Source organism: Procambarus clarkii, chromosome 57 (genome assembly GCF_040958095.1).
Source record: "Procambarus clarkii isolate CNS0578487 chromosome 57, FALCON_Pclarkii_2.0, whole genome shotgun sequence".
Classification (NCBI taxonomy): domain Eukaryota; kingdom Metazoa; phylum Arthropoda; class Malacostraca; order Decapoda; family Cambaridae; genus Procambarus; species Procambarus clarkii.
The window spans coordinates 19,025,357-19,039,114 of record NC_091206.1 but is presented as its reverse complement, the minus strand read 5'-3'; positions in this window follow the sequence as shown (position 1 = coordinate 19,039,114).

Sequence of the window (13,758 nt, the reverse complement as noted above, 5' to 3'; positions counted from 1 at the left end):
TTCGGTCTCAAGCAATCTAGAGTGGTAAAGATTTTATTGCTTTTACGTTGACTTGAGCAAGGCTTTCAATTCTGTTCCACACGAGAAGGGTAATAACAGAGGAGAAGACGAAGAAGTGCTTTGCTACAAAAGAGGACCCCAGGTGTTGCATTAGAGCAGTGCTGAAAGGTAGAAATAAGTTTCACGTAAATTCGTTAAATAACGCGTGTTTCTTGGCCAATTTTCTCACCTTGGGCACTTAAGAATAGGTTGGACCGGAAGCTCATTAAAATCATGTTTACAAGCGTGTAAATAGGATGGGTCAGTTGGCCTACTGCAGTGCTATTTTTTTAAGAAAATGTTCTGTTTAGAAAGAGCGACACAAAAATACATACACTCATGAGATTAGAAATTCTACAATGTCGGAGACCGTGTAGAACCCCGGTTTTTAATGAGAAACAAAACAGTCATAGATACATTTATTTTAAAGGAAGAACAAGATTTTGAGACAGAACGACAGAAAAATATCTGTCAAGAAAGAAAAGATAAGGAAGAACAAACCATGAAGATGCAAGAATTACACTCGCTATGGAAACAAAGATCATAAAGTGGACAATTTGTCAAGTATCAGTGTGGAATGTGTTCAGAACAGTGTGTCCACTCTCTTCAATCATTGTTCCTTTTTTCTAACTATTATCCTTTTCTTCTAATTAATTCTAATTAGAATTAATTCTTATTAGATTTTTTCTATTTATATTATTTCTAATCATTTCTCTCTCCTCCACTTAGTCTACATCAGAACCTCCTTCAATTCCCTTGTTTATAATTTCTGTCTTTAATCCACCGTCTCTACCTCTCCTTCCCTGCTATTTCCTTCATCCTCCAATCCCCTCACATTATCCACTCTTTAATCTTCTTGTCCCCTGTTACCATATTATTTTCCTTTCATTCACCCTTTCCAACTTTTCCTTCTTGTCTAACTTCACCTTCTGCTACCCCTCTGCCTCTATTCCATTTCTTTCCCCTACTTCTCGTTTCCTCCTCCTATCTCCTCCATAAAAACCACTTTCAAAGCCCAAGTTCTCTTCCATCCACTGCGCCCCCTAGCTAAGTACATACATCCTTCCCTCCCACGTCTCCTGCCTTTCCCCTCCTTCTACTTGTTCCCCCTCACTCCCAGAGCCGCCTACCTAGCATGTCTTTCTGATCCCTTCGTCAGGATATCCGAGTCGGGAGCTCCAGCAAGATGAGACCCAAGTCAACACTCGGCTTCTTAAGTATTCATTGGAGCAGTTCCTTGTGAAGGAGGCTGAGTTCCGCCGGGGGTCCCACCTCTCTGTCTCTGAATGGAGATGAGATGCACGGGACGTACACACCTATATGTTCGTTCAGGGCGAATTTAGGCTCCAGGGCCAGTATTCAACAAGCGTTTGCTTATGAAACTTGTATATCTTTTCTAATTTTTTGTGGCTTTATTTTAATTAATTAAACAGTTTATGCGAATCGAATCTTCTCAAATGTTCTTGTTAAAAGCCGCTTCCTGGTGCTTCGAAACTCGGTGTAATAAATGTAAACAGAGCCGCCAGAGCTTGTGAAAACTGTTGTTTTAGATTCAGTTACTCGGAACAAAACGTTGCAAGTAGCACGGGCTATGGTGAGCCCGTAGTGGACTTGCCTGGTACAGGATCGGGGCCACAACCTGTTGACTCCTGGCTCCGGAGAGCAGTCGCCGGGCATCACAGTGGTTCCCGACTGCGTTGTTTCTTATAATTATGAAGTTAACCATAAAGTCCTCAACCTTCTTTTTCATTCTACTTATTAATCTTACAATTACGAGCTTTCCTACAATCCAATGGCTCGTCAGAATGTCTAGTTATTTCCGATATCCCTAAATTCTGGCCCTGATGGGCGTGTGTGTATCTTCTATTTGTGATAGCGGAATCCGAATAGCTCTTAGATCCCTACTTTCTAATCGTCGATTGTTTAATGTTCTGACTTCCGACTAATGAGAGCATGAGCTTGAAGATATGATCTTTATCATATCTAAATACATCTCTCTCTTACATGTTCCCACGATGTAAGGAAGCTCTACGGTACATTTTTTTTTTTGTTCGGTATACACATGCATCAGGTGAAAAAGACTGCCCATTTATTTCTGCCTACACCGGAAATCGAATCTGTGTCCGTGGACTGTGTCTAGGTATGTGTACTAGTACAAAGGAAGCATAAGGAATGCCATACTCGTTTAATTAAATAATGATTTTTTTTCATCTATTACTATCGACTTTATCAGTTCATCGTCTTGTATATTTCACTCTGTCTCCCCCCCCCCTCTCTCTCTCTCTCTCTCTCTCTCTCTCTCTCTCTCTCTCTCTCTCTCTCTCTCTCTCTCTCTCTCTCTCTCTCTCTCTCTCTCTCTCTCTCTCTCTCTCTCTCTCTCTCTCTCTTTCTCTCTCTCTCTCTCTCTCCACACATATTTACCAAACATTTGCTCATACGCCTGTCTGCCACCGAACTCTTCCCTTCCCTACTCCTATTCCATTACAGGATCCATTATAACATGTGTAGGAATGTTACGACAATAAATGGCAGCCAATACGCCTCTGAGAGCGTGTCCTCTCCTACTTCCTCTGTCCCTGCTGGTGTTGGGTGGAGCGCTTCGTGAAAGGTTTCACTGGAGCTCCCAGCTGGTATTGGCTCTCCACTGCGGTGATGCATAGGTGGATATGCACACCAGTCAAACACAAAATGTTGGTTTGTCTTCCGGCCACGCAGAGAGTATCACTTGGGCTCTCCTGGGTTATGGAAGGGATATTTTTAACACGGCCTAAGGCCCTATTGCGAGTTTGAAGAATGGTTGTTTAAAACGGATGTTATTGCAGACGAACTAGAGGGTTCAGTTCCTGAACCTATTATGTGCCTCTGTAATCCTTTACACCATGCCTCTGTAATCCTTTACACTCTTTCTTTACTATGCACCCCATACCCAGGAGATGGGTATGGGGTGCATAGTAAAGAAAGAAATTGAATTGTTATTGCAGGTGATGTATTCGCTTTGTACCACGTTATTTTATGCGCTCTTTTTTCATTTTATTTTTTACACCGTAACTAGTTCTAAAATCGCCGGAGGGGGGATAATTTCTGGGTAGTTTTCTAGACTTCACGAAATAGTAAATTGTTTACTCCAAATAATTACTGATCTCTATACTAATATACATGTAGGAAAAAAATCAATGTGTATATGCTGGTGTACATTTTAAATAAAAGGCTAAGTCTCATGAATATATATTTTTTTATAAATCTTTTCGTGCTACGGCGTTAAAATGTTAATATATTTTATGTTCTAAATAAAGATGTTGATATTCATTTCACGTTTTAATTAACTGTCTCTCTAATAAGCTAAACAAATAACTTAAAATTATAGAAAATAAATTCCGCTCATTTAAAGAATGATCAACATTCACTTCGAATGATTAAGATTATTAGTTGATCAAATTAATTCCATAATGACTTAGTAACCCTCTAGAGGCAATGTAATTACAGGAGTTCATCTCTTAATCATTTTCTCAGCCGGATTGGAAACCTGAGATTCCTCCTCCATGTTTAATTAATATCTTGAAGACGTTGACTTACAGTAGATGATGAAAGGCAATTGTCTCTCTTGAAAAAAATATGAACCCATCTTCAGCAGTTCATTATATTTCCTATCTATTTCAAGCATTTCATGTACTGAAAAGATAACCCTAACTTTTACATACACATATATACATAATATATTTATGTAGGAGAAAAGCACACATAAACTGTACTGGAGGGGACCTAAACATTCCCTCTAATGCGTTATGTGTGGTTTCCTCCAAGATTAAGGGTCCCCCTTCTTCCAGCTAGAGGTGGTACTTCCTTTTCATATATATATAAATATATATGTAACCTATATGTAACTCCATTTTTGTAACAAAGTTCAAATAAAGCAAATATATATGTGTACATACAAAAGAATGGGGGTGGTAGGAGAAGATAATATTAGTGTTCAGTGAGAAACCACAAGGACTCCTCTGAATACTTTTTATTTTCTTCTCCGAGGCTATGGGTCCCCACATTGGCACCAGAGGTGGTACCCTCACAAATTTAATATATATATATATATATATATATATATATATATATATATATATATATATATATATGTATATATATATATATATATATATATATATATATATATATATATATATATATATATACATATATATATATATATATATATATATATATATATATATATATATATATATATATATATATAGGGGGGTACCACCACTGGTGCAATTATAGGGACCCACAGCCTCAGACAAGGGAACACAGAGCAATCAGGGAAAAACTTGACATTTAACTCTGAATACGAAAGAGTGTTCACTTCTCCTACCACCCCCTTTTTTTTTTATTATGATGTACACTTTATTATGCAAGGTTATACAGTTACATATCTGATTTTATACAAAAAATAAACTAAGAGGACACAAGAAAAAGTTCGCTTCCTAAAGGCTGTAGATTTCCTCGAACTCCTCCGACGCCGGGCAGGAACCGAGGATGCAGCGGGCATTTCCCCTCTGGATCGCGACACTGAGGCGCTGAAAGAGAAAACTTGCTGCTCTAGGGTCTCTTGTGGTGTCAATGAGCTTGGAACCAAGATCCTTAAGAAACCTTCTTGCACTCTCACCCCATGGGCCTAGGGTCTCAGACCCTATTGGAACGAAATTGTACCTTTGATCTAATTGCCTGTACTTGACTGACTTTTGTTTTTCTCTGTGTGTCGCTGCGGCTCCTGCCGTGCCGGCAGAGAGGGTGATTTATGGATTTATGGGTGGGATTTATGGGTGATTTATGGGAGAGAGGGTGTTTATATATATATATATATATATATATATATATATATATATATTATATATATATATATATATATATACATATATATATACATATATATATATTATATATATATATATATATATATATATATATATATATATATATATATATATATATATATATATTAATAAATATGACCGAAAAAGTAAGATTAATAATTATAACACGAATTTTCTCGATCTTTCTTATGTTTCTTATATATATATATATATATATATGTTTATATATATCTTATATATATATATGTTTCTTATATATATATATATATATATATATATATATATATATATATATATATATATATATATATATATATATGAATGAAAACTCACACCCCAGAAGTGACTCGAACCCATACTCCCTCTGGGTTCAAGCGGATTAAGCGGATCAAGCGGATTAAGGCGCCCTGTAGTTACCAGTTGCGTTGCTTCTGGGAGTATGGGTTCGAGTCACTTCTGGGGTGTGAGTTTTCATTCGCATATAGTCCTGGGGACCATTCAGGCTTGTTCGCATATATATATATATATATATATATACTATATATATATATATATATATATATATATATATATATATATATATATATATATATATTTATATTAATAAATATGACCAAAAAAGTAAGATTAATAATTCTAACACGAATTTTCTCGATCTTTCTTATGTTTCTTATATATATATATATATATATATATATATATGTTTATATATATCTTATATATATATATGTTTCTTATATATATATATATATATATATATATATATATATATATATATATATACTATATATATATATATATATATATATATATATATATATATATATATATATATATATATATATATATATATATATATATATATATATATATATATTTATATTAATAAATATGACCGAAAAAGTAAGATTAATAATTCTAACACGAATTTTCTCGATCTTTCTTATGTTTCTTTTCTTTTCTTTTCATTAATCTTACTTTTTCGGTCATATTTATTAATATATGTCTACAGGAAAGACTGCTACCAAAATATACTAAAATATATATATATATATATATATATATATATATATATATATATATATAGATATATATATATATATATATATATATATATATATATATTATATATATATATATATATTAGTATATTTTGGTAGCAGTCTTTCCTGTAGACATATTTTATTAAATATGACCGAAAAAGTAAGATTAATAATTCTAACACGAATTTTCTCAATCTTTCGTACATTATGCTTCACTGTTGGAGGTAAATCAAAAATCACTTCTCCAAAATTCATTTTTATTTCTAGTCTGACGCGACACGGGCGCGTTTCGTAAAACTTATTACATTTTCAAAGACTTCACAAATACACAACTGATTAGAACTTGCGTTTCCCTGATTTTATATCTACATTTGAGTGAGGTGGGAAGGGTGATGTGGCATTACATTTGAGTGAGGTGGGAAGGATGATGTGGCATTAGAGGATATTAATAGGGTATTAAAAGTATCAACACAAGACAGAACACGAAACAATGGATATTGAATAGAAGTGTTTGTAGAAAGCCTATTGGTCCATATTTCTTGATGCTTCTATATTGGAGCGGAGTCTTGAGGTGGGTAGAATATAGTTGTGCAATAATTGGCTGTTGATTGCTGGTGTTGACTTCTTGATGTGTAGTGCCTCGCAAACGTCAAGCCGCCTGCTATCGCTGTATCTATCGATGATTTCTGTGTTGTTTACTAGGATTTCTCTGGCGATGGTTTGGTTATGGGAAGAGATTATATGTTCCTTAATGGAGCCCTGTTGTTTATGCATCGTTAAACGCCTAGAAAGAGATGTTGTTGTCTTGCCTATATACTGGGTTTTTTGGAGCTTACAGTCCCCAAGTGGGCATTTGAAGGCATAGACGACGTTAGTCTCTTTTAAAGCGTTCTGTTTCGTGTCTGGAGAGTTTCTCATGAGTAGGCTGGCCGTTTTTCTGGTTTTATAGTAAATCGTCAGTTGTATCCTCTGATTTTTGTCTGTAGGGATAACGTTTCTATTAACAATATCTTTCAGGACCCTTTCCTCTGTTTTATGAGCTGTGGAAAAGAAGTTCCTGTAAAATAGTCTAATAGGGGGTATAGGTGTTGTGTTAGTTGTCTCTTCGGAGGTTGCATGGCTTTTCACTTTCCTTCTTATGATGTCTTCGATGAAACCATTGGAGAAGCCGTTATTGACTAGAACCTGCCTTACCCTACAGAGTTCTTCGTCGACTTGCTTCCATTCTGAGCTGTGGCTGAGAGCACGGTCGACGTATACGTTAACAACACTCCTCTAGGTACAAGAGGAGTGTTGTTAACGCATACGTCGACCGTGCTCTCAGCCACAGCTCAGAATGGAAGCAAGTCGACGAAGAACTCTGTAGGGTAAGGCAGGTTCTAGTCAATAACGGCTTCTCCAATGGTTTCATCGAAGACATCATAAGAAGGAAAGTGAAAAGCCATGCAACCTCCGAAGAGACAACTAACACAACACCTATACCCCCTATTAGACTATTTTACAGGAACTTCTTTTCCACAGCTCATAAAACAGAGGAAAGGGTCCTGAAAGATATTGTTAATAGAAACGTTATCCCTACAGACAAAAATCAGAGGATACAACTGACGATTTACTATAAAACCAGAAAAACGGCCAGCCTACTCATGAGAAACTCTCCAGACACGAAACAGAACGCTTTAAAAGAGACTAACGTCGTCTATGCCTTCAAATGCCCACTTGGGGACTGTAAGCTCCAAAAAACCCAGTATATAGGCAAGACAACAACATCTCTTTCTAGGCGTTTAACGATGCATAAACAACAGGGCTCCATTAAGGAACATATAATCTCTTCCCATAACCAAACCATCGCCAGAGAAATCCTAGTAAACAACACAGAAATCATCGATAGATACAGCGATAGCAGGCGGCTTGACGTTTGCGAGGCACTACACATCAAGAAGTCAACACCAGCAATCAACAGCCAATTATTGCACAACTATATTCTACCCACCTCAAGACTCCGCTCCAATATAGAAGCATCAAGAAATATGGACCAATAGGCTTTCTACAAACACTTCTATTCAATATCCATTGTTTCGTGTCCTGTCTTGTGTTGATACTTTTAATACCCTATTAATATCCTCTAATGCCACATCATCCTTCCCACCTCACTCAAATGTAATGCCACATCACCCTTCCCACCTCACTCAAATGTAGATATAAAATCAGGGAAACGCAAGTTCTAATCAGTTGTGTATTTGTGAAGTCTTTGAAAATGTAATAAGTTTTACGAAACGCGCCCGTGTCGCGTCAGACTAGAAATAAAAATGAATTTTGGAGAAGTGATTTTTGATTTACCTCCAACAGTGAAGCATAATGTACGAAAGATTGAGAAAATTCGTGTTAGAATTATTAATCTTACTTTTTCGGTCATATTTAATAAAATATATATATATATATATATATATATATATATATATATATATATATATATATATATATATATATATATATATATATATATATATATATATATATATATATATATATATATATATTAACTGAAAATTCCACACCCCAAAAGGATTCGAACCCAGACAGCCAGGAGCACTATGCACTATGGCGTAACTAGTTCCTTAACCACTCGTCCACCGTGACTGTACAAAAGTCATTGGCAGCCGAGGCTATATCCCGGGTCGTTGGGGATATAGCCTCGGCTTCCAATGACTTTTGTACAGTCACCGTGGTCGAGTGGTTAAGGAACCAGGTACGTCATTGTGCATAGTGCTCCTGATTGTCTGGGTTCGAATCCTTCTGGGGTGTGGAATTTTCAGTTGTATATTGGCCTGGGGACCACTCGAGCTTGTTTTCTTACAGCTGTTTTTGCTTTGTTTATTATGTATTCTCTGTGAATTTCGATTCCTGTTCTATTAATCATGTCCCAATATTTGTATTTTTGGGGAAGTAAATATGATGGAGAGGGTATATACAGGAGAAAGATTTAGTTCTGTAAATGTGAAATAGAGAGTGATTTATGACAGCAAGGCTTAGACATGTCCTAGTGTTCTGTCTGAATCATTCTCCCTTCATTAGTTAACCAACTCCTCCAGCCACTCCCAGCATCCCCACGGCTTTCCACACTCCGACAAACCTTGTTCTTGTCTCCTCTGCTCGATCTGGGTCTGTCCTTCCTCTTGAGCCACTGTGTACAGGCGTCGTAACCGGTTTTTTTTTCTCGATTTTAATTGCTTTCACAAACTTAGTCTTTGTTCACCCATATCTCACTCGTTCACACACACACGCTTGTTTACATTCACTGTTTGTAGCTTACATTCACTCGCCCTGTACGCCCCTCCCCCCCTAGTTGTCTCACTTATTTACTTGCTCTCGCTCTCTCTTGCTCTCTTGCTCGCTCGTTTGCTCCCGTTTGGGTTCGCTCTCACTCACTCCCTGCCTCGTTTACTCTCTCGCTCACTCTCACTCCCCTCTCTCTCTCTCTCTCTCTCTCTCTCTCTCTCTCTCTCTCTCTCTCTCTCTCTCTCTCTCTCTCTCTCTCTCTCTCTCTCCATCTTGCTCGCTCTGTCTCTCTCTCGAGACTGAACGAATTATGTTATAATTTGTATCAAGCTATATATTTTTCACAGTTATCTAATATACTTTGCCTATGAGGCAAGATCCCCTGTGAATCCCAGAGGCACGTGAATGTTTACACAAGGATTCAAGGTTTATATAATTTTTGTCTATGTGCAAATGTGTGTGTGTACTCACCTATTTGTGCTTGCGGGGGTTGATCTCTGGCTCTTTGGTCTCTTTGCGTGGGCCCCTTGTGTTAAACAGCATGTTCTTATCTACCCTGTATTCACCTATTTGTACTCACCTATTTGTGCTTGCGGGGGTTGAGCTTTGGCTCTTTGGTCCCGCCTCTCAACTGTCAATCAACTGGTGTACAGATTCCTGAGCCTACTGGGCTCTATCATATCTACATTTGAAACTGTGTATGGAGTCAGCCTCCATCACATCACTGCCTAATGCATTCCATCCGTTAACTACTCTGACACTGAAAAAGTTCCTTCTAACGTCCCTGTGGCTCATGTGGGTACTCAGTTTCCACCTGTGTCCCCTTGTTCGTGTCCCACCAATGTTGAATAGTTTATCCTTGTTTATTTACACGGTCGATTCCCCTGAGGACTTTGTAGGTTGTGATCATGTCTCCCCTTAATCTTCTGTCTTCCAGTGTCGTAAGGTGCATTTCCCGCAGCCTTTCCTCGTAACTCATGCCTCTTAGTTTTGGGACTAGTCAAGAGGCATACCTTTGGACTTTTTCTAGCTTCGTCTTGTGCATGACAAGGTACGGGCTCCATGCTGGGGCCGCATACTCCAGGATTGGTCTTACATATGTGGTGTACAAGATTCTGAATGATTCCTTACACAGGTTCCGGAACGCTGTTCTGATGTTAACCAGCCTCGCATATGCCGCAGACGTTATTCTTTTTATGTGGGCTTCAGGAGACAGGTTTGGTGTGATATCAACACATTAAGTACTTCATTAAGTACTAGTTTCATTAAGTACTTCATCTCCTATTCTGTATCCTGTGTCTGGCCTCCTATTTCCACTGCCTAGTTTCATTACTGTGCATTTACTCGGGTTAAACTTCAACAGCCATTTGTTGGACCATTCACTCAGTCTGTCTAGGTCATCTTGGAGCCTCCTGCTGTCATTCTCTGTTTCAATCCTCCTCATAATTTTTGCATAATCGGCAAATATTGAGAGAAACGATTCTATACCCTCTGGGAGATCATTAACATATATCAGAAACAGTATAGGTCCAAGGACTGATCCCTACGGGACTCCACTCGTAACGTCTAGCCAATCTGAGACCTCACCCCTGACTCGTTGTCTCCTGTTGCTTAGGTACTCCTGTGTGTGTGTGTGTGTGTGTGTGTGTGTGTGTGTGTGTGTGTGTGTGTGTGTGTGTGTGTGTGTGTGTGTGTGTGTGTGTGTTTGTGTGTGTGTGTGTGTGTGTGTGTGTGTTTGTGTGTTTATGTTTAACAACATTAACGTAGTTTTAACAAATAATAGTAATACTCTTAATCACCTTTAGTTAACGTTTTACCAACTCCCACAATCATCCACACACCACCAATTTACACACTATTGATAGGCCTTGTATATACAAATACCAATAATACAAACTGATAGGCTGACATGCAAAACATAATTAATACACAAGCAGCACGGTGTCCCGACGGCTTTACAACCAATACTAACTACAACCATTACACTACAACCATTACAACTAATACTAAAGTTATAAACTTAATCACGAAATATTTAGCTTTTCTTTATTTGCCTTTACGTTTAAAATCCAGCCTTCTAACCTCACCAGAAACGTACGACCCCAAGCAACCTATCTGTCTCTCCGATGCACAGAAAAACAGATGTTTGTGAGTGGTTACTCCTCATTGTAGGTTACAGTTGTTACGTTATAGCTACCATTACGTGCAAAACGCGACCTCTTAGTTGAAAAGACTGGTAGAAATGCTACCAATTTATAGCTCCACTACCAGCCCCATTATTACCCTCAGCACCGCTGCCAGCGCCATTAACCTTAATACAATGACCACCATTATTATCACCATTTCTCATACCATTATCGGGCCAACCACCACAACCACCACCACCGCCACAACCACCACCACAACCACCACTACCATAAGGCAAACCATGGCCATCCCTACTAGCACAAACATATTTTCACGACAACCACTACCATCACTGTTTACTGCACTTACCACAACTACCAATATCACCCCCACCACAACACACCACACCACACCTCCACCACACAGGACCACCCAATCACACAGCACAACCACACCACAACCCCACCACACACCACAACCCACACACAAGCTTCGCCTGTAGCCCTCAGCGTGTAGAATGAGGGTCAACTGGGGCCTATACATAATATACTCCTCAATGCCCCGTGATGGATTTTCCTTGCCGTAAAATTCCGGATGATCGTAAATTAGCGTAAATCGTCGTAAATCAGCGATAATCGGTGCAAAATTGCCGTAAATCAGGGGCATATCTGTGATAACGTGGCCAGCTAACAGCGTCCCACACGGAACACCGAAGCTTCGGGACCTCTTGAGGTCTGCTCCTTCTGCCTCCATTTGACTTGCATAAATGACTTAGAGAAGCTCGTTTGTTTATGTGTTATTAATTGATTCGTTTACTTCTTAATTCGCGTGTGTTTGGTTTCGTATTGAACTGCGTGTTTGGTTCTTTTGTTTTTTACTCATTTTGCTTTGGGTTTTCTATTCAAATCATTTATTATTCTTTAAAGTACTGATGCTTTTGTTTGTTTTATTTTCTCTTCTTTACTTCGCTCAATTTTCTTTCTGCCATTCTCCTTACCTTCCTTTTCATTCCACAGGATCTAGTCATTTATCTCGTTTCTTTTCTTCTTCGTCTCTTCTCAACTAAACACTTAGCCTCCTTCCTTGCCTCTTTCAGTCTCTCCCCACCCACAGGCTCCTTCTATTTTCTTTGAATAGACTTTTTTTTTGTCCTGAAGTAGAAATGAAATCTCTGGGACTTTAAGCCTAACATCTTGGCCACTAAAGTTTCAATATATATATTTTTCTAAGTAACTTTACTCAAATTAACTGATTTGTTTCTGGTTTTAATCTCGTGAAAATATGTAATTTTGCTTCCTGAAATTTCTTGTATACAACGCCCTGAAAAAAGACAATTATTATGCACACAAAGTAAGCACAACATTTATATCAGTTAATGCATTGTTAAAACTTTGCAAGAACGTAAAAAATTGTGAAAATGATATAGTTGTGCGTTTGATGGTTATGCTTAGCTTAACCTCAACAGTGTCTTAAATTTCGAAAATGAAATTACATGAATTTATTTTTTTAAAGAACATGCTTGCCACAGGAAATATTAAAATAGCCAGAGATAGGAAATTAAAACAAGAGTAATATTTTTTTATAATTAATAAAAAATAGACCATGTGCAAATTAAAAAAAAATATATTTTTAAATATATATTTATATATAATATTGCTTATATAAATTATATATAGATTATCAAAAGAATGGGCGCCAAGCTTTAAAACAGAAACTATTATATATATTACGACATCTGTTATATTGTTGATTATTCGTCTCTGTAACAAAGCCGTGAGACTGAGTTGAATAGTTCGAATTAATTCAATGTTAGTTTTCCTCAAATTACACAGGATTATACGGGATTACAAGGACGCAATGGTAATATAGGGTAACATAGGATTTCCATCGGATTTCGCATATAACAGCAGAACTAATGGTTCATAACGAGGTTTTATTAATAATGTAATTAGCTTTACTGGTTCGGATGGAAAATGTCGACACTCCACTATTAATATCCAAAAATGTGCCAAATTTCAATTTGGAATGTTTTAATCGAAGTAATTTAATTCCTACTAATGTATATAGCCAGCATTTAGTTTAAAACGAGTTAAAAGTTTATTTTTAATGGTTATACCAAACTATTGCGTTAAATAGAAAAACGAATGTATGTCACTACACTCCAGATTATATTAAACTGAATACCTCTCCCAGCGTTTCATATGATTTTAACCGAAAAACATTCTGAATGTAGGTCGTACAATTTAATATTTACCTCGATACTATCACATTCATATCAAACTAATGTATGAGTGTGTGGGTGTAAATAATTATTCACTACAGAACCCAGATTGAATAGAAAGGCCCCTTAAAATCGAGGCAAAAGTTTACTTTCCACTATAACAATTCAAGCTTTTTCTGCTGTG